The 12,342-nt window shown below is 41.9% G+C and overlaps 1 protein-coding gene across 5 annotated transcripts in view; it reads right to left on the bottom strand.

Annotated features, from left to right (window-relative positions):
- Pik3c2g (phosphatidylinositol-4-phosphate 3-kinase, catalytic subunit type 2 gamma) overlaps positions 1–12,342 on the bottom strand; it is a 366,288-nt gene that overhangs the window by 37,888 nt on the left and 316,058 nt on the right. The window lies entirely within an intron of this gene.

Below are 12,342 nucleotides of genomic sequence, written 5' to 3'. Positions count from 1 at the left end.
TGGATAAAATCTATGTCTTCTAATGACCTTTTCTATTTCATTTTTTTTTTTATTAACTTGAGTATTTCTTATATACATTTCGAGTGTTATTCCCTTTCCCGGTTTCCGGGCAAACATCCCCCTCCCCCCTCCCCTTCCTTATGGGTGTTCCCCTCCCAACCCTCCCCCCATTGCCGCCCTCCCCCCATAGACTAGTTCACTGGGGGTTCAGTCTTAGCAGGACCCAGAGCTTCCCCTTCCACTGGTGCTCTTACTAGGATATTCATTGCTACCTATGGGGTCAGAGTCCAGGGTCAGTCCATGTATAGTCTTTAGGTAGTGGCTTAGTCCCTGGAAGCTCTGGTTGCTTGGCATTGTTGTACTTTTGGGGTCTCGAGTCCCTTCAAGCTCTTCCAGTTCTTTCTCTGATTCCTTCAATAGGGGACCTATTCTCAGTTCAGTGGTTTGCTGCTGGCATTCGCCTCTATATTTGCTGTATTCTGGCTGTGTCTCTCAGGAGCGATCTACATCCGGCTCCTGTCGGTCTGCACTTCTTTGCTTCATCCATCTTGTCTAATTGGGTGGCTGTATATGTATGGGCCACATGTGGGGCAGGCTCTGAATGGGTGTTCGTTCAGTCTCTGTTTTAATCTTTGCCTCTCCCTTCCCTGCCAAGGGTATTCTTTTTCCTCATTTAAAGAAGGAGTGAAGCATTCACATTTTGATCATCCGTCTTGAGTTTCGTTTGTTCTAGGGATCTAGGGTAATTCAAGCATTTGGGCTAATAGCCACTTATCAATGAGTGCATACCATGTATGTCTTTCTGTGATTGGGTTAGCTCACTCAGGATGATATTTTCCAGTTCCAACCATTTGCCTACGAATTTCATAAACTCGTTGTTTTTGATAGCTGAGTAATATTCCATTGTGTAGATGTACCACATTTTCTGTATCCATTCCTCTGTTGAAGGGCATCTGGGTTCTTTCCATTTTCTGGCTATTATAAATAAGGCTGCGATGAACATAGTGGAGCACGTGTCTCTTTTATATGTTGAGGCATCTTTTGGGTATATGCCCAAGAGAGGTATAGCTGGATCCTCAGGCAGTTCAATGTCCAATTTTCTGAGGAACCTCCAGACTGATTTCCAGAATGGTTTTACCAGTCTGCAATCCCACCAACAATGGAGGAGTGTTCCTCTTTCTCCACATCCTCGCCAGCATCTGCTGTCACCTGAGTTTTTGATCTTAGCCAATCGCACTGGTGTGAGGTGAAATCTCAGGGTTGTTTTGATTTGCATTTCCCTTATGACTAAAGATGTTGAACATTTCTTTAGGTGTTTCTCCGCCATTCGGCATTCCTCAGCTGTGAATTCTTTGTTTAGCTCTGAACCCCATTTTTTAATAGGGTTATTTGTTTCCCTGCGGTCTAACTTCTTGAGTTCTTTGTATATTTTGGATATAAGGCCTCTATCTGTTGTAGGATTGGTAAAGATCTTTTCCCAATCTGTTGGTTGCCGTTTTGTCCTAACCACAGTGTCCTTTGCCTTACAGAAGCTTTGCAGTTTTATGAGATCCCATTTGTCGATTCTTGATCTTAGAGCATAAGCCATTGGTGTTTTGTTCAGGAAATTTTTTCCAGTGCCCATGTGTTCCAGATGCTTCCCTAGTTTTTCTTCTATTAGTTTGAGTGTGTCTGGTTTGATGTGGAGGTCCTTGATCCACTTGGACTTAAGCTTTGTACAGGGTGATAAGCATGGATCGATCTGCATTCTTCTACATGTTGCCCTCCAGTTGAACCAGCACCATTTGCTGAAAATGCTATCTTTTTTCCATTGGATGGTTTTGGCTCCTTTGTCAAAAATCAAGTGACCATAGGTGTGTGGGTTCATTTCTGGGTCTTCAATTCTATTCCATTGGTCTATCTGTCTGTCTCTGTACCAATACCATGCAGTTTTTATCACTATTGCTCTGTAATACTGCTTGAGTTCAGGGATAGTGATTCCCCCTGAAGTCCTCTTATTGTTGAGGATAGCTTTAGCTATCCTGGGTTTTTTGTTATTCCAGATGAATTTGCAAATTGTTCTGTCTAACTCTTTGAAGAATTGGATTGGTATTTTGATGGGGATTGCATTGAATCTGTAGATTGCTTTTGGTAAAATGGCCATTTTTACTATATTACTCCTGCCAATCCATGAGCATGGGAGATCTTTCCATCTTCTGAGGTCTTCTTCAATTTCTTTCCTCAGTGTCTTGAAGTTCTTATTGTACAGATCTTTTACTTGCTTGGTTAAAGTCACACCGAGGTACTTTATATTATTTGGGTCTATTATGAAGGGTGTCGTTTCCCTAATTTCTTTCTCGGCTTGTTTCTCTTTTGTATAGAGGAAGGCAACTGATTTATTTGAGTTAATTTTATACCCAGCCACTTTGCTGAAGTTGTTTATCAGCTTTAGTAGTTCTCTGGTGGAACTTTTGGGATCACTTAAATATACTATCATGTCATCTGCAAATAGTGATATTTTGACCTCTTCTTTTCCGATCTGTATCCCTTTGATCTCCTTTTGTTGTCTGATTGCTCTGGCTAGAACTTCAAGAACTATATTGAATAAGTAGGGAGAGAGTGGGCAGCCTTGTCTAGTCCCTGATTTTAGTGGGATTGCTTCAAGTTTCTCTCCATTTAGTTTAATGTTAGCAACTGGTTTGCTGTATATGGCTTTTACTATGTTTAGGTATGGGCCTTGAATTCCTATTCTTTCTAGGACTTTTATCATGAAGGGGTGTTGAATTTTGTCAAATGCTTTCTCAGCATCTAATGAAATGATCATGTGGTTCTGTTCTTTCAGTTTGTTTATATAATGGATCACGTTGATGGTTTTCCGTATATTAAACCATCCCTGCATGCCTGGGATGAAGCCTACTTGATCATGATGGATGATTGTTTTGATGTGCTCTTGAATTCGGTTTGCCAGAATTTTATTGAGTATTTTTGCGTCGATATTCATAAGGGAAATTGGTCTGAAGTTCTCTTTCTTTGTTGTGTCTTTGTGTGGTTTAGGTATAAGAGTAATTGTGGCTTCGTAGAAGGAATTCGGTAGGGCTCCATCTGTTTCAATTTTGTGGAATAGTTTGGATAATATTGGTATGAGGTCTTCTATGAAGGTTTGATAGAATTCTGCACTAAACCCGTCTGGACCTGGGCTCTTTTTGGTTGGGAGACCTTTAATGACTGCTTCTATTTCCTTAGGAGTTATGGGGTTGTTTAACTGGTTTATCTGTTCCTGATTTAACTTCGATACCTGGTATCTGTCTAGGAAATTGTCCATTTCCTGAAGATTTTCAAATTTTGTTGAATATAGGTTTTTATAGTAAGATCTGATGATTTTTTGAATTTCCTCTGAATCTGTAGTTATGTCTCCCTTTTCATTTCTGATTTTGTTAATTTGGACACACTCTCTGTGTCCTCTCGTTAGTCTGGCTAAGGGTTTATCTATCTTGTTGATTTTCTCAAAGAACCAACTTTTGGTTCTGTTGATTCTTTCTATGGTCCTTTTTGTTTCTACTTGGTTGATTTCAGCTCTGAGTTTGATTATTTCCTGCCTTCTACTCCTCCTGGGTGTATTTGCTTCTTTTTGTTCTAGAGCTTTTAGGTGTGCTGTCAAGCTGCTGACATATGCTCTTTCCTGTTTCTTTCTGCAGGCACTCAGCGCTATGAGTTTTCCTCTTAGCACAGCTTTCATTGTGTCCCATAAGTTTGAGTATGTTGTATCTTCATTTTCATTAAATTCTAAAAAGTTTTTAATTTCTTTCTTTATTTCTTCCTTGACCAGGTTATCATTGAGTAGAGCATTGTTCAATTTCCACGTATATGTGGGCATTCTTCCCTTATTAATATTGAAGACCAGTTTTAGGCCGTGGTGGTCCGATAGCACGCATGGGATTATTTCTATCTTTCTGTACCTGTTGAGGCCCGTTTTTTGACCAATTATATGGTCAATTTTGGAGAAAGTACCATGAGGAGCTGAGAAGAAGGTATATCCTTTTGCTTTAGGATAGAATGTTCTATAAATATCCGTTAAGTCCATTTGGCTCATGACTTCTCTTAGTCTGTCTACATCACTGTTTAATTTCTGTTTCCATGATCTGTCCATTGATGAGAGTGGGGTGTTGAAATCTCCCACTATTATTGTGTGAGGTGCAATGTGTGTTTTGAGCTTTAGTAAGGTTTCTTTTACGTATGTAGGTACCCTTGTATTTGGGGCATAGATATTTAGGATTGAGAGTTCATCTTGGTTGATTTTTCCTTTGATGAATATGAAGTGTCCTTCCTTATCTTTTTTGATGACTTTTAGTTGGAAATTGATTTTATTTGATATTAGAATGGCTACTCCAGCTTGCTTCTTCTGACCATTTGCTTGGAAAGTTGTTTTCCAGCCTTTCACTCTGAGGTAGTGTCTGTCTTTGTCTCTGAGGTGTGTTTCCTGTAGGCAGCAGAATGCAGGGTCCTCGTTGCGTATCCAGTTTGTTAATCTATGTCTTTTTATTGGGGAGTTGAGGCCATTGATATTGAGAGATATTAAGGAATAGTGATTATTGCTTCCCGTTATATTCATATTTGGATGTGAGGTTATGTTTGTGTGCTTTCATTCTCTTTGTTTTGTTGCCAAGACGATTAGTTTCTTGCTTCTTCTAGGGTATAGCTTGCCTCCTTATGTTGGGCTTTACCATTTATTATCCTTTGTAGTGCTGGATTTGTAGAAAGATATTGTGTAAATTTGGTTTTGTCATGGAATATCTTGGTTTCTCCATCAATGTTAATTGAGAGTTTTGCTGGATACAGTAACCTGGGCTGGCATTTGTGTTCTCTTAGTGTCTGTATGACATCAGTCCAGGATCTTCTGGCCTTCATAGTTTCTGGCGAGAAGTCTGGTGTGATTCTGATAGGTCTCCCTTTATATGTTACTTGACCTTTTTCCCTTACTGCTTTTAATATTCTTTCTTTATTTTGTGCGTTTGGTGTTTTGACAATTATGTGACGGGAGGTGTTTCTTTTCTGGTCCAATCTATTTGGAGTTCTGTAGGCTTCTTGTATGTCTATGGGTATCTCTTTTTTTAGGTTAGGGAAGTTTTCTTCTATGATTTTGTTGAAGATATTTACTGGTCCTTTGAGCTGGGAGTCTTCACTCTCTTCTATACCTATTATCCTTAGGTTTGATCTTCTCATTGAGTCCTGGATTTCCTGTATGTTTTGGACCAGTAGCTTTTTCCGCTTTACATTATCTTTGACAGTTGAGTCAATGATTTCTATGGAATCTTCTGCTCCTGAGATTCTCTCTTCCATCTCTTGTATTCTGTTGGTGAAGCTTGTATCTACAGCTCCTTGTCTCTTCTTTTGGTTTTCTATATCCAGGGTTGTTTCCATGTGTTCTTTCTTGATTGCTTCTATTTCCATTTTTAATTCCTTCAACTGTTTGATTCTGTTTTCCTGGAATTCTTTCAGGGATTTTTGTGATTCCTCTCTGTAGGCTTTTACTTGTTTATTAATGTTTTCCTGTGCTTCCCTAAGTGTGTTCATGTCTTTCTTGAAGTCCTCCAGCATCATGATCAAATATGATTTTGAAACTAGATCTTGCTTTTCTGGTGTGTTTGGATATTCCATGTTTGTTTTGGTGGGAGAATTGGGCTCCGATGATGGCATGTAGTCTTGGTTTCTGTTGCTTGGGTTCCTGCGCTTGCCTCTCGCCATCAGATTATCTCTAGTGTTACTTTGTTCTGCTGTTTCTGACAGTGGCTAGACTGTCCTATAAGCCTGTGTGTCAGGAGTGCTGTAGACCTGTTTTCCTGTTTTCTTTCAGCCAGTTATGGGGACAGAGTGTTCTGCTTTCGGGCGTGTAGTTTTTCCTCTCTACAGGTCTTCAGCTGTTCCTGTGGGCCTGTGTCTTGAGGTCACCAGGCAGCTTTCTTGCAGCAGAAAATTTGGTCTTACCTGTGGTCCCGAGGCTCAGGTTTGCTCGTGGGGTGCTGCCCAGGGGCTCTCTGCAGGGGCAGCAACCAGGAAGACCTGTGCCGCCCCTTCCGGGAGCTTCAGTGCACCAGGGTTCCAGATGGTCTTTGGCTTTTTCCTCTGGCGTCCGAGATGTGTGTGCAGGGAGCAGTCTCTTCTGGTTTCCCAGGCTTGTCCGCCTCTCTGAAGGTTTAGCTCTCCCTCCCACGGGATTTGGGTGCAGAGAACTGTTTATCCGGTCTGTTTCCTTCAGGGTCCGGCGGGGTCCTGCCGCTCCTGGGCCCTCCCCCACGGGAGCCCAGAGGCCTTATACAGTTTCCTCTTGGGCCAGGGATGTGGGCAGGGGTGCGCAGTGTTGGTGGTCTCTTCCGCTCTGCAGCCTCAGGAGTGCCCACCTGACCAGGCGGTTGGGTTTCTCTCTCACCGGGTCTGGGAGCAGAGAGCTGCTGCGGGCCGGGATCCGCGGGTGGGGGACTTCCGGTAAACACAGAAAATGCTGGGTCCTAGAGAAATTCTGCTTCCATGTGTCCCAAGCTCACCAGGCAGCTTTCTTGCAGCAGAAAATTTGGTCTTACCTGTGGTCCCGAGGCTCAGGTTTGCTCGTGGGGTGCTGCCCAGGGGCTCTCTGCAGCGGCAGCAACCAGGAAGACCTGTGCCGCCCCTTCCGGGAGCTTCAGTGCACCAGGGTTCCAGATGGTCTTTGGCTTTTTCCTCTGGCGTCCGAGATGTGTGTGCAGGGAGCAGTCTCTTCTGGTTTCCCAGGCTTGTCCGCCTCTCTGAAGGTTTAGCTCTCCCTCCCAAGGGATTTGGGTGCAGAGAACTGTTTATCCGGTCTGTTTCCTTCAGGGTCCGGCGGGGTCCTGCCGCTCCTGGGCCCTCCCCCACGGGAGCCCAGAGGCCTTATACAGTTTCCTCTTGGGCCAGGGATGTGGGCAGGGGTGAGCTGTGTTGGTGGTCTCTTCCGCTCTGCAGCCTCAGGAGTGCCCACCTGACCAGGCGGTTGGGTTTCTCTCTCACCGGGTCTGGGAGCAGAGAGCTGCTGCGGGCCGGGATCCGCGGGTGGGGGACTTCCGGTCCTATTTCATTTTTTTTTATTTGATAAGTATTTTTGAACCTGTTCTGAAAAAGCCACTGTCATAAGTATGTGGAGTCCCAGCATATGAGAAATAATCATAAAAAGGCACAATAAGTAAGGCTTACATTACAGGGAATGTAAGTAATGTAGGGAGATAAAAGCAGTGAAATCCAGGCAGGCCGTGATTTCGATGGGCGGCAATGGGAATCCTTACTGAGAAGACACATCTTGGGGAAAGGGCTGAGAGGTGAAGGAGACAGCCCTGTCTTGCCACCCACCTTCTGTACAGCTTAGAGACACGGAGGATCTTTAATTTATTGGGAATTTTCCCAATGTTTTTTTCTCTCACATCTGTTGTTAGAGTTTCTCAGGCAAAGGCAATTTCTTTTTACTTTTTCAGTGTTTTAAAAGAAAATTTAATCCTATCAAATGTCCTTTGGGTCCACAGAGATGGCCATGTGAGGGTTTTTTTTGGGGGGGTCTTTTTTTCTTTTGCAATGATAGATTATATTCCTTTAGAATCCTGATGGATTATCACGAAATGATATTTATCTCTGATTTCATATTTTTGGCCCTTATAGTTCTTGAAACTCTGGTATGTACGAGTGTGAATAAATTTCCCCTGGTCTCCATCGTTAACTGTTTAAGCAGTGGTATAACTGTCTGATTTTAAATATTTGAGAGTCAGTCAAATCTCTGCCAGGGCCGTTATGTTCTGTATTATGATTCTGTGGTTTCTGGTCAGCCGGGCTGTCCATCAGACCAGCACGGCTGAGGTGGCATCTGCATGTTGTTGGGACAATGGATAGTGCTCTGTTGAAGCTTTGGAAATTTGGGGCTGCAATTTCTTTTGACCCAACCATCATTAAAAATATATTTCATTTTTAAATTTCCAAATGTAGTTGTCTCCTAGCTTTTCCATCAATCTTTACTATATCGCGATTAAGTGATCCTGTCAGGAGTATGTCTGCTTTCTGGAATCTGTTAAGCTTTCCTGTGGTCTAATAGGCACAGAGGAAGAAAATCTCATCTCTGTTTTCAGTAGGAAGTGCATTGGTTCAACCATTTGCCTTATTCATTTTATTATAGTTTCCTATGAACACACTCCCTTGTGTGTCACCCGGGCTGCCACAGATGGGAAGTTTTGTGTTAGAATCTTCTTTAATTGGTGTGCGTCTGAGAACTTCAAGTTCTCTCACAGTCTCTGCTTTATGTGTGCTGCTGTTAGAATATTTAATGAGGAGTCATAATATCCCGTATCTTTAGTCATAATTTCACAGTCTAGATGGAGGTTCCATTATTTATTTTATTGTAATTGAAGTAAGTCCTACACGTAAGGACTTATCTCTCCTTTCCTCATCAATATTTTGACTTCTGGTTCCACTTTCTTTGTATCTAAAATTTCAACCTTATAAAATAAACTTGTTTTAGGCATGTGGGTGAGTTTGTTTGTTTGTTTGTTTGTTTATTTATTTTACAGTGAATATAGCTACGGTTTGCATTTTCATCTTTAAGTTTTTTTTTCTCAATAGATGAGTTGAACTCACATATAGCTATGTATGTTTTTTTTTTAATCTCTATCTTGTTGCTTCTCTGAGTTTTAAAAGGAAGATCTTACCACATAAACTGTTTTCACTTTGTTCATTGAGGATACTTTCAGAACATCGTTGGTCTTGTTTCACGATTTACCCTAGCCTAATAGAATTAGATATTGGTTTCTTTGGACAATATTTGTTTCTTAATAGAATCAAGGGCAAAGGTGCATCTCCTGCTGCATTGTTTTATTGACCATCCAATTGCGTTCAGTGCCAGAACTTTCCCCAATGTTTCTCTAGTGCTTGCCCACATATACTTAGGAACAGCATGCTGAGATGTTTTCTATCTTAAAATATATAATATATCCTTATGTACATTTATCTAGTCAAGCTTTAGAACATGGCAGTTCAGATTTCCTCCGTCAAATGAAATACTTTAATTGAAAACCTATAATCCACAATTCAACCTTTATAGTTTAGACTTTTTTTTTAAATCAAGTGGCCAGCTAGACCATTACCTAACCTAGTGAGTGGCCAGAGTGACTTCAAGTTCTCTTCCAAAGGCACATCATAAAGTGGAGGCACTGACTTGAGGTCATTACTCAAAGCTTGCGCTCACACAAATGTCCTCCACAAACGATGATTCCATTATCCTCGTGGAATGGATAGCTACTGTCCAAGGCTGTGCTTCATTACCTAATTTATTCTTCCTACACTTTGACTTGTATCCGCCCTTCACATGTGAGAACTGTGTGGCTGGGCACGGATGAATTGTTTGTGTGACAGTATGATTTCATATGAAAGGTGCTATGTATTGAGCGTGTTCCTCAGAGCTCTGTGTTTTGAAGGCTTGGTCCTCAGCCTATGGCAATGTGGAGGTGGCAGAGCCTGTTGAAGGTGAAACTCCTGGGAGAAAGGTCTGTTCCTAAGGGCTTTCTCTTGAGAAGGACACTAGAACCCAGTAGCGGGGATTATTCAATATGAATCCCACGCTACCATCAGCAGGGCACTGGTGGACAGACCGGCCTGTTCTCAGCTTGGCAGACTCTCTGACCTGGAGTTCTGAAATCTCTCCACTTGGCTCACTAAGTTCCCATGGCAGGTTGCTGCCACACCGATCCCACACTTCCAAATTCCCACGACTAGTCGGGGTGCACTTCTCGTGCCCTGCCTTGCCTTTCTCTCTGGAACCTCGTTGCTGCGTGAAGGAAAACACCACAGAGACTCAGTTTAGAATCAACAGGTAACACAATCGCTGTAAGCTCTTCTACGTTATAAATCCTCCAGTAGCAGAACCTGGCAGATCCACTGAGGGCCTCTCCTACTTACATTGTGTCCTCAATTAACTCTTCTGTCCAAAGGAGGTATCTGTCGCCTGCTTCTCCTCCTCCTCTCTCTGACCCAGAAGTCCCAGTGATTGGCTCCTTGAACTCTTTATTCATAAGGGGAAGGTTCTGCCACAGAACCCCACTCCCTTTTTCTTCCTATCTCCGTCCTATTCTGTCACATGAGTAACTTTGCTTCATCATGAATGTACTCCACCCACTGTCTGGGTCTGACCAGAGATCCCCAAACAACATGACCAAATGAACGTCGACTAAAATCTCTGAAATCGTGAACTGAAATAAACCATTTCTCCTATGTTGACTATGACACTTTAATTATCGGAAGTGTAAAACCATGCAAGCTATATTAATCTTTGCAGCATACAGAAAACTATATCACCAGAGAGTTGATATGGGGACACTTAAAATAAAATCCACAAGGATTTTTAGATTGTATTACGGAGTCAACATCATTTAATATAATAATTTGTACAGGATATTTTCCCAAGTGATTCTTTAAAAATATTCTAGTGTTCGGGAGCTCTCCTGTACCACAACTTTTCACTTGTTAGGACTGTGAGAAGACAACACGATTCTGAATGTCTCTCTGTTTCCCTTTATAAAAATAATAATCTACCTCTCTAGAGATTATCACCATGTATCTGTGGTTGTCACAGTCAACGCTTATTCAGTGATTATTGTATGGGAAGCCAGACTTCATGGTTCTTCTTGGAATGCCAAGGTGCACAGTATAGACACAGTTTACCCAATCAAAGAGGCCTCGTCTGCAATAAACACATACTGTAGAGTCATCACTGAAGTTAGTGACTTGAAGGACAACAAGGAACCAAGGAATATCTTAGTAGATGACAAAAGATAAAGTCCTGTTTCAGGAGACACTGAGAGTATTTCCCAGGTTTACCGTGACACGGTCCAGTGTGCTCTCTGTCGCTGTGGATAAACACCACAAACAAAAGCAACTCTGGAAGCAAATGGTCCACTTGACTTGCAGGTTAGAGTCTATCATTAAATGAAGTCAAGGAAGGAAATCAATACATGAAATGAATCAGAGGCCATGGAGGAATGCCGATTACTGGTCTGATCCTGTGGCTCTCTTGGTTACCATCCTTACATAGCTCAGACCCGCTTGTCAAGGGGTGGTAATGCATACATGGACTGGGACTACTTTCATCAATAAGAAAACGTTCTCTAGACATGCCCACAAACCGATCTGATGGAGGTCGTTCCCCAGTTGAGGCTCCTTCTCACACGCGTGTCAAGTTGACAACTGAATACCCAGCACATGCAGCATCCTTATGTAATTTTTGAGGCGCACATCTGGAGGCATAGGTATTCCACGTCACCACTCCGGCAGAAGTTGCCAAAGCCTGTGGTTTCCACTTAAGGTTGTTTCTATGCAAATCACAATTGGAACGCATTTGAATAACTTTGCCCTCTAATCATTTAACAACATAAGCTAAAAATTCTCAACTCACCGGTGGGCATAATGCTTAAGTAAGCAGGCTTCTTGCTAACAGTCAGCAGCAGCTATTCTGTGACAAAAGATTAGGACTCCAGAATGACGAAGGAGGAAATGATTTGAAGAACAAAATAAGGCACAGCTTCCCGTGAATCCTTGCTTATTACAGTGATTTGCATACCCTGCTTGGAAAATGTCAATTGTTTTAAGACAATAATCTGTTTTCAGGAGGTGGCCTGTAGCTTTGACCGGCATGGGTCAAATCTTTTGTTACTCATAACTGTTGAAATAATTCTTGAGTATTGATGACATGAGAAATTTTAAAATTGGAAACATTTCTCAAAGTGCTGCTTTAGTTTCTATAATAACCACCGTGATTTTGGGTGCACATGCGTTTCAAAATACCTTTCAGGAATAGTACTACGAACAAAAGCAAAACGTTGACAGCAATCTGAGGTTTAATTTCTTGAAATGTAAAGAAGCAATTTTCCTTGAGGGGCTTTAGTGGCAGAGCAGAGGCCCACACAGCTCCATTCTGACAGCATCTCCAGAAATGAACAACCTGATATTTTATTTTTTTTTTCTGGGTCTGTATTATTAAACTTTGTTCTATTGGGGATAGTAATATCTCCTCAGGTAATTAAAATTGATTGTTTTCATTTTTCTTTCTCAATTTCTCCCCCACCCCCACTCCCATATCTCTGGAAATCCTCATACATTATCTCAGGATCTAAGAATGAGCAGTGCAGGTTGGGAAAGGGAGTCTTTGACTTAGTGTTACTTTTCACATAGCAAGAGAGGCTGGCTATGTGCAAGCACAGATGCACAATTTAATAAATACTTATGCCACATAACACGTCATTCGGAAAACTAAGTACCTGGGATGCCAGATATAAGCAGATGTGAGCACGTGGATCTAACCTTAAACAAGAGTCAGGAGGTCAACAC

The sequence above is a fragment of the Rattus norvegicus genome, chromosome 4 (genome assembly GCF_021556685.1).
Source record: "Rattus norvegicus strain SHRSP/BbbUtx chromosome 4, alternate assembly SHRSP_T2T, whole genome shotgun sequence".
Taxonomy (NCBI): domain Eukaryota; kingdom Metazoa; phylum Chordata; class Mammalia; order Rodentia; family Muridae; genus Rattus; species Rattus norvegicus.
The sequence above is the reverse complement of the archived record's forward strand: the minus strand, read 5'-3'. Positions and strand labels throughout refer to the sequence as shown.